Source organism: Canis lupus, chromosome 13 (genome assembly GCF_011100685.1).
Source record: "Canis lupus familiaris isolate Mischka breed German Shepherd chromosome 13, alternate assembly UU_Cfam_GSD_1.0, whole genome shotgun sequence".
Taxonomy (NCBI): domain Eukaryota; kingdom Metazoa; phylum Chordata; class Mammalia; order Carnivora; family Canidae; genus Canis; species Canis lupus.
This window is the reverse complement of record NC_049234.1, coordinates 26,932,810-26,947,834: the sequence shown is the minus strand read 5'-3', so window position 1 is coordinate 26,947,834 and position 15,025 is coordinate 26,932,810. Positions and strand designations below refer to the sequence as shown.

General features: G+C 38.0%; 1 long non-coding RNA gene across 19 annotated transcripts in view; it reads left to right on the top strand.

Annotated features, from left to right (window-relative positions):
- The window catches only part of LOC119864794, a 293,914-nt gene that overhangs the window by 212,213 nt on the left and 66,676 nt on the right, over positions 1-15,025 (top strand). For 3 of the 19 annotated variants that reach the window (XR_005368714.1, XR_005368702.1, XR_005368701.1), the window contains one exon: positions 6,201-6,228. The exons of the other annotated variants lie outside the window; for them this stretch is intronic. This is a non-coding gene — a long non-coding RNA (uncharacterized LOC119864794). The remainder of the gene's footprint in view (positions 1-6,200; positions 6,229-15,025) is intronic. 19 annotated transcript variants of the gene reach the window in all.

The following is a 15,025-nucleotide window of genomic DNA, read 5'->3' as shown; positions in this document are numbered from 1 at the left end:
TAAAGCCTTTCCAGGCCTCCCAAAGATCATAATAGTTGCCTTTCCTTCCTACTGTTGTGACTATTCCTACTGAAGCATCTCTCTTATCGTGCATTAACTCCTTCCCCACGGGATCTTTAGGTCTTTGGACGTGGGGACTGTGTCTCATTCTCCTTGCAGCTCTGGTATTCAGTATCATGCTCATCAGATGTTGGTTGAATGAATTGTCATGTGCATGGTCTTGCCCTGAGAAGACAAACATAATTCATTTGAACCAAAGAACAAGTGAATTTGAGCTTCTTTGATACTGATTACATAGGAAAAGGCATTTAGAAGAGGCTGAAATGAAGTCTGAGGTTAGTGTCAGCTTGGATATGAGGAAAGTGAACTTAAATGAGGGATTTGGGGAAGCTTATATGTGCAAAATAACCAAGAATCCAGCTTAGGAAAGCAACTTGAATGAAGAGGAAGTGAGAAAGAGAGCAGCATTTTACAATAAGAAACACTTGGACCAATGACAGATTTGTTTTGGTGGAAAAGGAAAAAATAAAGGTAATAATAATGCCGTTATTCTCTGGCATTTGCCAAAATACCCTCAAACCTAAACCTCTCACATTACCCATGGGAACATAAACTGCTACCCACTTTCCACAAAATACGTGGGTATTTTTTCTCAAAAGCCTTCACATTCTAACACCATTTGACTATTTCTATTTCTAGTAATGTATCCCAAGGAGATAATCAGAAATGGGAATAAATATTTATGAGTAAATATGTGCATTATTTATGAGAGCAAGAAACCGGAAACCACCTAGAAATCCAGTACTATGAAAATCATTATGTAAATTATGATATATATTCATGTGAAGGAATAGGATGCAATCATTAACAATTATATTTATAATGCTTGTTAATGATAATGAAAATTCTTATGATATAGCATTAAGTAAGGAAGGTAGATTATAAAATTATATTATCTCAATTTTGTAGAGAAAGATGCTTAGTTCAACGCTGAAAGAAAACATGTCTAAAATATTAATGGTGGTTGCTTCTGGGTAGAGAGAAGAGGTGATTTTCTTCCCTGCTTCGCTGAATATGTCTGTAATTTCTGAATTTTTTTTTAACTTAAGTGTTAGTTTGGTAATCCAGAGAGGATTTTAAAATCATTTTTAATAGTGTATTTTTGGAAGGATAGTCAGTTTTACACTTGAATTCAAATGCTCCTCAATCCACAAAAATATCACATCCTCTAAATTAAAAAATAGTTCTTATACTTCCACTCATTTAATAATCCGTCCATCCAGCACTCTGCATTTTATACTCAAAGGAGGGGAACATAACATTAGGGCATATTCTCTGCTCTAAGAAAGTCTTCAGTTTATGGGACAGGTAAGCATACAATGAACAGAGTGGAAAAAAAAATAAGCATAACACCCAATGGATTTTTTTTTTTTTTAATAAAGACAGTAGTGGGGAGGGGCAGAGGGAAGGGGAGAGAGAGAATCCCAAGCAGGTTCCACCCTCAGTGTGGAGGGAGCCCACACAGGATCAATCTCACAACCCTGGCTTTATAACCTGAGCTGGGATCACCCACGCACCCCTAATAGACATATTTACACAGTGGGCTTGGGACTCTAGAGAAAGGAGTGACAACTTCGCTTTCTGGGGGAGATAGCCCTTGAGTTGGCTGGTAAGCATTTTCAATAGGATTCACTAAAGAATAAGCTGTAGGAAGGTACAGATTTGTAACCCCAGGTAATGGGAGGTACAAAGTTACAGTGAGCTTCTGTGTCAATGGAAGATCATGCTGGGAAAAATCAGTTTGATCAGATTGAGGTGGGTGATTTATGGTGATCAGATTTATCAGTTGTAGGAATTTATAAGCCCCAGCCATAGCATGGGGCTTGGGCTTCCAAGTTGAGTGTTTTGGGTAAGCATTGAAGGATGGTCAGCAGGGAATTGACATGACTATCTTCTTACTATCTCATTTCTCCAAGGAAAATCCATAGTCCATCACACAACTTTTGACACTCTTGATCACTCAATATACTTTGGTAGCAGAAACGGATTCTGACTTTGCTCATGGCCACAACTGAAGTGGGAAGACATCTGTTGTAGGTATTTTGGGATTGGAAACTGAAACACAGGCGATCCTTTAGGGCAGAGTTTCTCAACATTTTTTCATTATTGGCCCCCTAAGGAGTCTTTTTAGCACTTTTTACTTATAATCATCTCATAGAATTTTAAAACAATGAGTATATTGTATTTTGTCTATGAACTTTATGCTTATTTATGCTTTATATATAAAAAGGTAAGATTTTTTTTTCATCTCTCAAAACCTTTTTTCTTTTTTTTATCCTCATAGTGGTGACATCCTTTTTGTTGAGAGCACATGAGTTAGAGGCTTTAAAAAACTTTTAACTATGGTAAAATACATATAACCTAACATTTACCATCTTAACGAAGTACATTCCCACTATTGTGTATCCAATCCCCAGAATTTTATTCATCTCGTAAAACTGATGTTTTATGTTAAAACAACCCCCCAACCCCTGGAAACCACCATTCTACTTTCTCTTTCTATGAGTTTGAGTATGCTAGTACTTCATGTAAGTGGAATCCTACACTATTTGTCTTTTGTGATTGGCTTATTTCACTTATTAAAATATCCTTAAGTTTCATCCATGTTGTAGTTCCTTTTTAAGGCTAAATAATATTTTATTGTTTGTATATACCAATTTTTTTAATTCATTCATCTGTTGATGGACACTTGGGTTGCTTCTACCTTTTGGCTCTTGAACAATACTGTGATGAACGTAGGTGTGCAAATATCTCTTTGAGACCCTGCTTCCAATTATTCGGGCTATATATGTAGAAGTGGAATTGCTACATCTTATGATGATTGAAGGTTTAGTTTTTTTTGAGAACCCATACTGTTTTTAATACTGTTTTCCATTCCTATAGCAGTGTACAACGATATGCATTCTTGCCAATTTTTTCTGTTTTTTTTTTTTTTTTGAGAGTAGCCATCTTACTGAGTGTGAAATGGTCCATTGTGGTTTTGATTTACATTTATTTAATAATTACTGTTTTATATACTTATTTGCCACTCATATATCTTCTTTGGAGAAATGTCTATTCAAGTCCTTTGCCAATTTTTTAATCACATTATTCATTTTGTTGTTGTTGAGTTGTAGGAATTCTTTATATATTCTAAATAGTAATCCCTTATCAGATACATAATTTGCAAATATTTTCTCCCATTCCTTAGGTTACTTTTTTTCTCTGTCGATTGTGTACTTTCATAAGGTTAGCATTTTAAAATTCAGTTGATGTTGAGATTCTCCATGGCCCTTGGCATTCTTTTCTTATATCTTCTTCCTCTGGTAACCAGGAGGTTGGAATCTGGATGATCTCCTAGGTCTGGGCATATATTGAGATCCAGCCTGATAACTGGGATTTGGCCCATGGTGTCATGAGAAAATTCAAGATATAGGATCTAATGGGTTTCTGTATCTTTCAGGGAAAGGTGAATAATGTTGTATCATCCAACTCAAACAGAGCATGAAGGGTGAATCACTATCAAAAAGAGAGAGTTTAAAAAAGAGAAAGGCATGTGAAGATTATGAGCAGAAGCCTAGACTGAGAGCCGACATTCTCCTCTAAATATTACTTTTTCCGCGTCATTTGTTAACGTCACAAGCTGTTAACTATTAGTATGAGGGTGTTTTCACCTTGTCTATATAATCAAGTTGTTGACCAATCTAGCTCAGGTGTTTTCTAGATGGACACCCAGGCAACTGACTTGCAGTTTCCTTTCCATCTAGAGATTTGGGCAGGGCCAGCATTTGGAGGTGTGGTCTCTGATAGAGACAGCTCTAGTCAAGTCCAGCCAGAAATTTAATACCTCTCAGGAAGTGAGGAGGTCTTGCCTTCACTATCAATTTATGTATCAACCCATCACCTTGCATAAAGATTAAACTTCTTGAAACAGGAGGGGGAAAACCTTCTATGATATTCCTATGGGAGAGAGGTAATGCATTTAAAAATCTTTCTGATGCCATGACCATAAGATTAATGCTGTAATCTAGTTTGTTATCTGTCTGCTAGGTCTCCTTGTGTCTAGCATAAGTCAATAGAACTTCACTTCTCTAATTGAAATCACTGTGCTGCTGGAGTCTGTTCGTGGAAATGAAAGGTGGCTGCCATAATCTGTGGGGAGCTGAATTAATCCTCTGGGAGGGAGGCCTATCTCATTACTCCACTCAGAAATCCTGAGCTTGCTTTCAGTTCTGCACTATACAGCTATAGGAAAGAGGCCAACGTGCTATTTGGCTAATTTTGTCTTAAATTGCTTTAAACTCCCCTAACATGTCATTGTGAGACCTTTGCATTGGAAAGTGCCATTTCTTATATTTTTCAGCTTCTTATAGGAAAGTGTTCCTAAGTTCAATGAAAAGGCCAATTTGCCAGTCACATAAGAAACTATTTCTGCCCTGTATTTATTATACTCTGATATAAAGTTATGCCTTTGATACTCAGAAGTAAGGCTGCTCGCAGATTATTGGGAGAAACATAGAGTTTAAATCCTCTCAGACATCACCTACTTTCACCCAATTATTACAGCAAGAACAATTTGGTGAGTACATATCATGGCTCAGATACTGTCCTAAGCATTTTGTAAGTATTTTCTCATTTTATACTCACAAAAATCTTTTGAAGTGGATGCTATTGGTATTCTTTCAACGTATATAGATAAATACCTATATTGTGGAACACTGAAAATTCAAGGATCTGCCCAATGTCACACAGGAAATAAGTTTCAGAGCAATAGACAGGCAGTCCAACTCCAGAATTGGGTTGTCATATAAAATACAGGGAATTCAGGGAGATTTGCATTTCAGATAAGCATTGAAAATAAATTTAGTATGCATATACCCCAAGTATTGCAGAGGACATGCAAAGACTAAAAACTCATTTGTTGTTGTTCTGAAATTCGATACTGAGTATACCATATGGGTTGCTGTGTTTGTTTTGTTTTGTTTTGGCTAAAGCTGGCAGCCTGATTTAAGATCCCATGTTCTTAAGCACTCTGCTATACTGCTACTACCAGAACAGTGAGGGCATTGGGCCCTGAAAAGAAAACTGAATTACTGAGAGAGCCCTTCTGCGGATTAGTGGCAGAGCTGCCCCTCCTATCTCCTCCCCACCTCTAGAGAGAGCTAGTCTTCCCTTCTCTTATCATTTCAGATCCCACCTTTATTTTTTTTTTAATTTTTTAAAAATTTTTATTTATTTATGATAGTCACAGAGAGAGAGAGAGAGAGAGAGAGAGAGGCAGAGACACAGGCAGAGGGAGAAGCAGGCTCCATGCACTGGGAGCCCGACGTGGGATTCGATCCCGGGTCTCCAGGATCGCGCCCTGGGCCAAAGGCAGGCGCCAAACCGCTGCACCACCCAGGGATCCCAGATCCCACCTTTATGATGCTTAGTCATATGCTACTTTTACCATGCCACAAAACATACTACAGGACATTGGGGGTCTTTGGGAACAGGTATACGTTTGTACTTACCAATGCTGAATCTCAGTAGATGTTACTAACATATATTTGGAATGTAGCGGTCCTGACATTTGGTGGGAGGGATGAACATTCATAATTCAACAAGTGTAGTATTTACATATTCATGCAAATAGATACTTTTATTATTTTTCAAAGTCATTTGAAGTGTTAAATGTTTTGCTGAAATAGTTCATGCCAATGACATCACAACTGGCATAGAGTATCTGACCCAGAATGTTGCTTAATAAAGAGTGACTCCATCAAATTATTTTCCTGCTCTCATGTTTCACCTTATAGTGATTAAGACATCTGCATTCGGATCCCAGCTGGGCCATTAGAATTTCTGATACCTGGGAAGCTTCTCCCTGCATCTTAATTCTATCCTCTATTAAGTACAAAATGGAGCAGGGTGTTTCTCTCCTAATGTTTCTTTTGTCCTTGATATCCTGTGGTTCCAAGACTTAAGAAAGGTATTTCATTACTGGTTTTTGTACCTAGTGTTGTATCTAACATTCTAGGATCTGTCTTCATTTCATCCATGTAGGGGTCAATTCTTTAATTACATATGGATCCCTAAGGTGGCTGCTTACAAGCTTAGCCACTGAATCCTCTATATGGACATAAGAATGGTGTCTAATAATTCCATCCTCTCTCCTACAGAATTCAGCACAACTCTAGGCAATACAAGGTAAATAAAATCTTTTCAATTAATTGATTGAGGACTTAATGGGCTGTGGGTGCCAGTCTGCTGAAGATCCTATACATTCTGGCCCAAACCTATATTTGTTTCCATGCTCTTTTGTCACCAATCAACATACTGTTCACATAAGATGACTTTCTCTTACCCTCTAGGCAAAGAGATGAACACCCAGTCCTAACTTCTCTCTCTGCCTACTGTATTTCTCCTATCCAGTTCATGCTGCAAAAATGATCTTTCTAAACTCCATGTCTGAATATTTACAGTCCCTAATTAGTAACTTACATGGTTTCCCAACCACTGTGCAGGAGATACAGACCAAACAACATAGCGTAGTATATTTCACAGCATGGTCTCAACGTCAACATCTGCCCACTCCTTGCCCTCAGCTGGGTCCATTCTTTAGCAATGAGTTCTCAGCTGGGCTCTTCCACACATTGGTGGTTATCCCAAGGTATTCCCTGGCTTTGGCAAGCTCCCAACTTCCAGGCTTCTACTTCAAGGTCCAGATCGATTGTCACTTGTGTGACACCAGCCTTCATCACTCCTCCCACCCCACTCTACACCCAAAGAGAATTGGTCCTTTCTTTCTCTTCTAGTTTCATAGCATATAGAACCTAATTCTATTGTAAAAGTCATCTCACTGGACTGTAATTATATCAGGGACTGTCTCCCTCGTGAGACTGTGTGCTTCCGGAGGGCAAAAGTTGTGTCTTAGTAATCTTTGTACTCCTAGGCCTAGAAGGCTTAGTGATTCCATTTTAGGTCATCAACTAGTGATTTCTAATTGAATGAAAGAATGGAGAGAACAAAAGTGAACTTATTGAGTGAAGTCTCATGGTGACAGTTTAAAGAATATAGGCAGGGGGCATGTGGGTGACTCAGTCATAATCTCGAGGTCCTGGGATCAAACCCTTTGTAGGCTCCCTGCTCAGTGGGGAGTCTGCTTCTTCCTCTCCCTCTACCCATCTCCCTCCCCCTGCTGGTGCACTTTTGTGATTTCTCTCAAATAAATAAATAAAATCTTTTAAAAATATATAGGCAGGCACAAAAAAATAGAAGGAAACAAAAACTATGCTTAACTCTGTGAGAAATGCATAAGAAAGTAGGAAACATTGGTTTCACATTGTCAATTTTCTAAATTCACAAAGGCTATGAAGGCAAAACAATTGTTAGCCACATACCTCCATGGATAAATCTGGGAACTAGCTAGAGCAGCCTTGTCCAATAGTTATCTAGTGAGAGCCATGTGAATAATTTTGAATTTTCTAGTAGCTACATTAAAATGATAAAAAGGAACAGATTAAATTAATTTTAATTGTATATTTCACTTAATGCAAATATATCCAAATGTTTATCATTTCAGCATGTAATCAATATAAAAATATTAATGAGATATTTTAATTCTTGGTTCTTCTAGTGAGTCTTCAAAATCTGGCATGTATTTTACACTTACAGGACATCTCAGTTTGGGCCAGCCACATTTCAAATGCATAACAGCCATATGTGGCTAGTGGCTATGCCAGTGGATAGCTCAGAGCTAGAGCATTTAGGTAGCTCTAAAAAGGTGAAGTAACATATCTTTTCTTTTTAATAAATTCTTATTTGCCTGATCATTTTCATTGTACTGGCAGGAGAAATGTCAGAGGGTTTAATTACTATTTTACAAAATTGCATCAAGTTGGCTTATATATATGCAGTCCAATGTCTTTGGAACTTATATTGCAGGAAGGGAAGAATATGGAAAGAAGAAATTAAAATTTCTATTCACAGACACTTCTGGAAAATGTATATATTCAGACCGCCCCCCCCCAAAAAAAAAAGTTACCAAGAGCCTTACAAATGTTCAGAAGCCCTCCCTATAAAGTTACCAAGAGCCTTAAGAATGTTCATACCTACTGTTTGACCTAAGAAATCTCACTTCCACGAATCAACCATCAGGAAACATTTGGAAATGTAGACCAAGATTTGGGCGTCAAGATTTTCAGTGTCATTTTGTTACACAAATTAATAACTGGAAGTCATTAGAGTCCAGCATTAGTGGGGCATAAATTTGGTACAGGCTTGTAATGAAATATTGTGCTGTCACTAAAATTTATGCTCAGGAAGATTTTTGACGATGTGGGAAACCGTGATATAAAATTAAGCAAAAAGCATAGGGAACAATTGTATCTTCAGTATTAGGCAACTTATATGAAAGATACAATAAAAGACTAGAAAGAAATATGATAAAGTGATACAGTACCTCACAATGGAATGATAAATGACTCCTTTTTCTTTCTATTTTGATGACTTTCACGGTTTTTCTCACAAGGGGTATATACTGGTCCTAAGCAAGCAAACAAACATGGAAAATACTCTGCCTTGTTCACCTTTTCACAACTACTGTAGCCCTAGCGAGAAGTCCTTCACTTCACCCTCCCTTCCCTGCACACACATACAGTCTCCCTCTTGGGAGAAAAATGAAGAGACCAGTAGGTTGAGGCAGACAAGCCCCACATATGCTAGAGGACAGGACAGCTCACTGGAAGAGAAGACAGGAGACCAACACTTGGTCTTGGATTTCTGACTCTGACTGGGAAAATGCCATCACCCCTGGGGTCCTCATTCCTCATCTGTAAAAGGCAATAAAGATCCTTGGAATGAGTTCCCCTTAGCCTCTTCTGACTTTCCCTGATGAGTTCTCTGACAGAAAAAAAAAAAAAAATCCCTTCAGTTTGGCACTTTTTCTCCCCTGCCTATGACACATCTTTTCAGTTCTGGCTTTACTGACTCTAAGTGTCTCTTTTACAAATGGCACCCAGCTGTATGATTGATCCCCCCCCCCCCCCATCCCCATGCCAAAATGTTCCAGCACCAAATCTCCGGGATGCCCCCAAACACTAGACCCTTGGTTCAAGGAGCCTCTCTTGTTTAACACAGATTTGGAAGACCACTTGTTTCCTGTCTCCTAGGTCAATAGCAGGAAAGAATCGTAGATCCATTTTAGAAACTATGTCAAATAATGACATTACTTTGAAACTCGAACAGCCTTCTTTTGAAGATAGTAAGTTGGAAAGCAGAAAATCTCTGCCAATATCTCCTGTCTGTGGATCACTGGTACCAGTGCAGAGGTAATGGTACTGATGAACAGTGGCCTGTAGATACCCTAGTGATCTTTACAATATAGCCCCCCACCAAAAGATGTTACAAAAGCACTATCTGTAAAAATAGCTCCAGAATGGGACCTTGTCTAATTCTGCGTCATTCCAAAATGCTTCTGTCAAGAGACAGGTTTTGCCTCTACATTATGAGGCTTAATGTCTAGATCTTCTCTATGCAAATTAAATTCAAACTAATGGTTTGACCAACTATTTCCTGAGATCCTGAGAGCCTCATTATAGCTCTGTTACCTAACCCGGTCCCCAGTATGTCCTGTGCTTATTACCAGTACTATTCTTAGCTTAATAAATGATTGAATTTCTGGTCTCTCCTAAAAATTGTGGGATATAAGATTGTCAGATCTCTACACTGCTATAGTATTATCATCTTCCTGAGGTTTTGCTCATTGTGCTTCTTTTATTATTCATCGTTCACAATTCATTCACCAAATATTTTGGATGTATTACGCCAGTCACAACTTTTGATACCTGTCAATCAGCAGAAGACTACAGAGGAAGTTTTGGACTTACAGCATTGGGATTCAAAGTCAAGTTCTGCCTCTTTCCAGTTGCATGAACTTGAGCAAGTTAATCTCTCTCAGACTCCCTTCCCTTTTCTGTAAAATGGGAATAACAGTACCTGTGTTATGGGGCTATTATGAGTACTCCATGACATCACTTATGTAAATCACCAACCATCCCAAAGATGAACTTGACACTGTTATTTTTTAAAGTAGCTATGTTTAAGGAAGGTAGAGACTCTAAACCAATTTTCACAAAAGTTACATCTCATAGGACTGCCTAGGTGGTCCAGTTGGTTAAGTGGCCAACTCTTGGTTTGGGCTCAGGTCATGATCTCAGAGTCATGAGGTTGAGACCATCATCAGGCTCTGTGCTGAGTGAAGATTCGACTGGAGGTTCTCTCTCTCTCCCCCTCTTCCTCTCCCCTCTCCCCTTTCACCTCTCTCCTCTCTCCTGTCTGTCCCTCCCTCCCTCCCTCCCTCCCTCTCTGCCCTTCCCCCTGCTCTCTCCCTTGAATAAAGATATCTTTAAAAAAATGTTTTGTCTTGGAGCACTTGGGTGGCTTAGTTGGTAAAGCATCTGCCTTCAGCTTGGGTCATGACCCTGGGGTTGTAGGATTGATCCCTGTGTCGGGCTCCCTGCTCAGCAGGGGAGTCTTCTTCTCCCTCTCCCTCTGTCCCTTCCTCTACTTGTGCTCTCTTTCTTGCTTTTTTACTCTCAAATAAATAAAATCTTTAAAAAAATAGTTTTGTCATGTAATGCTTGCATCTCTATGATGAGAAGATGTATTATTTCTAGCTTTCGTACCTGAGGAATTGCATAAATGATCTAGGGGCAGAAATTTTGGAGCATTGGAACCAACAGAACATTGATATCATGAAATATACTCTTGATGCAGTGGTATGTGTGCTCTCAGTGAGGTGTGCACGAGAAGGCCTTTTGCAAAGTGACATTTCAGAAGCAGTAGTGGTCTACATATGGCTTGACAAAGGGGGAAGCTAACATTTGAACATTTACTTTGTGCTGTATCACTGCCATAATCCTTGACCTCCAGACACATTTACAAATGAGGAAACATTAGGCTCAGATATGTATTTGTACAAGATTCCCCAGTTCCCAAGTGCCAGAACCAGGCTTTATGTTCAGGTTTGCGTGGCTGAGAAACTCCTAGTTTAAATGCTAAAGCAGAAAATCTGAAATTGCTAGTCTTGGATATTATAATAAATGCAGAGAATATCTACTGAGCACTTACTGTCTTCCAGTAACCTTCTAAACCTGTTTATGTATTAACTCATTGAATCCTCCTCAGGTTCTGTAAGATACATGATTTTATTTCTCATGTTACATATGAGGACACCAAGGTGAAAGATATTAGCATATGTACCCAACCTCGCCCAACTAGGAATTGATGGTGATGGGGTTCAGATACAGGCAGCCTGGTTCTGGGATCCTCCAACTCAACCTTAATAGAATATTTTTAGAAGTCAAGCCTCAAATGGAGGTTAGGACTTATGACCTTCAGAACCTAGAAGTAAGTCCTAACTTAAAGAATTTATAATTTGAAATGTAATAATTTTTTTTTACAGTTTTCCTTATCAGAAGTGAGAATAGGAAAGTGTGCATTTCCAGGACAATGGGTAAAATAAGACAACTATGTAACTATGGCTTTGATTTGAGTACCCATGTTCTGATCAGCTTTTGTCTTCATCTGATTTTTTTTCTCCTAAGGAAAAAACAGTCATGGTTTCTGGCTGCTTGCTTGGCTGTGCATTTAGAAGGTCTAAAATATATCCATTTATCTCCATCTGATGGTGGTTGTGGTCAGGAAGCTGCGGGCCATTCATCTTGTTGATATCCTTCCCTAATTTCACCTGTTCAGGTCACTACCTTACTTCTTAAAATTCCCCTTGCATTTTTTTCTTTCCATGTTGATGTATTATACTTGGTGAAAGGCAGTTTTAGAGAGAGGGGGAGAACCACAGATGTGTGAATTTTTGAATGGTTGTGTATAAGGTTGAGTGTGTAAGGTTGTCGTGTTGATTGTATAAGTTCAGCACCGCACAAGTATAGAAGACACCATTTGCATTGTCTATGATGTGAATGATATTCTCTGGAGTTGTACAATGTACATTCAAGTACCTGTATGAATATTGATGTGTGTGTGTGTATGGTTTAGGTGGCATTCATGTCTGAACATGTCTGTGTATGAATATGTGACAAATGTGTCTAAGAATTCATTGTGCATGCATGAATCTGTGTGAGCATGAGTTTTGATGGTGGAGTGGGAGGGATGGGGCAGGAGAGACTTAATATCTTAATTGCCATAAGGCATATGAGATTGTAGCAAGAGGAGTCACATGCTGCTTTTGCCAAAGTGAAGAAACATTTAAGCATGATAGAGGATAGGCTGCATTGACAAAGTGCTGCATCAAAGTCTTGGTAATTATCCAGAGTTCCTCTAACTTTGTCTCTGTTTTGATAAAGGAACGTACCTCCTTTTAGCTTAAATATCATTGTCTAATATTATCCAGTATGGAAAAATATTTAATAAGTGCTGCAATTCTGAGCTTTACTTTTAGCTTCATGAATTTTCTTCCCAGACCTGTTCTTTCTCACCTGTAAAAAAACAAAAACAAAATCCCCAAACATATGTGTGCCAGTATGTGTATATACATAATTTCCTTGTACATGAGAGAATGTTGTAAAATGAAGAAATGAAATTTCATGGAAAGATACTAATTTATGACCAGTCATACAGATACATAATACTAAATTTCTGCTTTTCTTCTGTATTAATGTTTTATTAATTCATTCATTCTTCAACAAACATTTATTGAGCAGGTACATTCTTCAGGGCATTGTGATAGATGCTGGAATATCTGTACTCTCCTCAAAGTACTTGCAGGCATAGGGGAAGGCACGTATGTAAATAGATGTTAAAAAAATATGGTAAGACCAATTTATCACACTAATACACTTCCATTATAATTAGGAGAAGAGGTTGAGAAAGAAAGCACTGGGGCACCTGGGTGGCTCAGTTGGTTGGGCATCTGACTTTGACTCAGGTCATGATCCTAGGGTCCTGAGATTGAGCCCTGTGTCAGACTCTGCACTCAATGGGGAGGCTACTTCTCCCTCTCCCCCTGCCCTTTCCCCCTAGCTCATGCTCACTCACTGTCTCAAAAACAAAACAAAACAAAACAAATTGAAATTACGATGGGTTAAACACTGCTTTGACATGTTTGTGGGGGAACAAACAATTTTGGGTTTGAGGGTCCAGAATTCTTTGTGGAAAAGATAACTTTCTGGTTTATTGTATTCTGTTTCTTTGAGCTCTAATTTACAACTTACGAAGTTTACCCACTATGAGAGTATGATTCAATATTTTGTAAATTTATTGCATGGTACAATCATGGCTGCTATCTTGTTTCAGAATATTTCCACTCCCCTCAAAAGTTCCCTGGTCCTTTGTAGGCAATCTTCACTCCAAATCCAAGTCACATGCATATCGGCTTCCTGTCTCTAGAGATTTGTGTTTTATGGCCATTTCATGTCAATAGAATCATATAACATATAGGTTTTGTATCTATCTAACTTCGTCCACTTAGCATAATACTTCCGAGGTATGTCCATGTTATAGAATACATCAGTAGCTTGCTACTTTTTATTGCTGAATAATATTCCACTGATTACATTACATCTTGTTTATTCATTCCTGTGTTGGTCAACATTCTGGTTGCTTTCATTTTGAGGCTGTAATGGCTAATACTGCCAAGAGCATTTGTATACAAGTCTGTGGGAGGATGTGGGCTTTTTTCCATTGGGTAAATATCTCAGAGTAGGTGGAGAATGGCTGAAACATTTGGTAACTTTTTAACAGCTTTATGGAGCCGTAATCCACATACCTAAACTTTACCTTTTTAAAGCACACAATTAAGTGCATTTAAAATTTAACTTTTTGAGAAATCAGAGTTGTTTTCCAAAGAGGCTGTCCCATTTCACATTCATAATAATAGAGAATTTCAGTTTCTCCTCTTCCTTGTCCAGGCTTGGCATTATCGGCCTTTTGGTTTTACTCATTCTAATGGATATGCAAAAGTATTTCTATTGTGGTTTTAATTTGCATTTGCTGTTCACTAATGATCTTTAGCATCTTCCCATGTGCTGTCATTTTTACAACATCTTTTTCTTAAAAGGATTTTATTTATTTTTTTGAGAGAGCAAGCACAAGCATGGGAAGGGATACAGGGAGAGGGAGAAGCAGACTCCCTGCTGAGCACGGAGCCCAATGGAGGACCCCAGGATCCCAGGGATCATGATCTGAGGCAAAGGCAGACACTTAACTGAACAACCCCTATATAGCATCTTTAGTAAAGTAATATATTCCTGTAACACACCCTTTTAAAAAAGTTGTAATGTTTGTCTAATTTTTTATTATAAGAATTTTCTACATACTATGGATAGATGTACTTTATCAGATTTACTATTTGCAATTATATGTGTATGACAATGACATTAAAAAATTTGCTTGGCGTTGTCTGGTCAGATTCAATATATACATGTATCTTATATGACCTAGTAATTCTGCCCCTTGTTAATATACACAACAGAAATGTGTGCAGTCTGTGTTAGATCCAAAAATGGAGCTATGCAAATGTCCATGATCAGTAGGTTAGATGAACGCATTTTGATACTTTCATAAAATTGAATTGCACAGCAATGGAATGTAAACATCATAGCTAAAGCAATAAATGGATAAATCTTACAAAAGAACACTGAATACAAATGGCTATATACAGAAGATATACATAGTATAATTCAATTTATATATATTTCAAACGTTATCAAAAACTGATATATGGTGTTAGGAGTCATATAATTGTTATTTTTGAGGGGAAGGAGTGAGTAGTGATTCAGAGTAGGTGAGAAAGGAGCCACTGAATTGTTGGCAGTATTGGGGTTTTTGTTTTTTTTTTTTTTTTTTTTTTTACCCAAATGATGGTTACATATATGTGCCAATTTATGAAAATTCACTGTATTTCATGTTTATGATCTGCAGTCTTAAAATACAGGCTATACCTCAATAAAAAGATTTTAGAAAAAAAGGAACATGGGGTCTAGGGCTA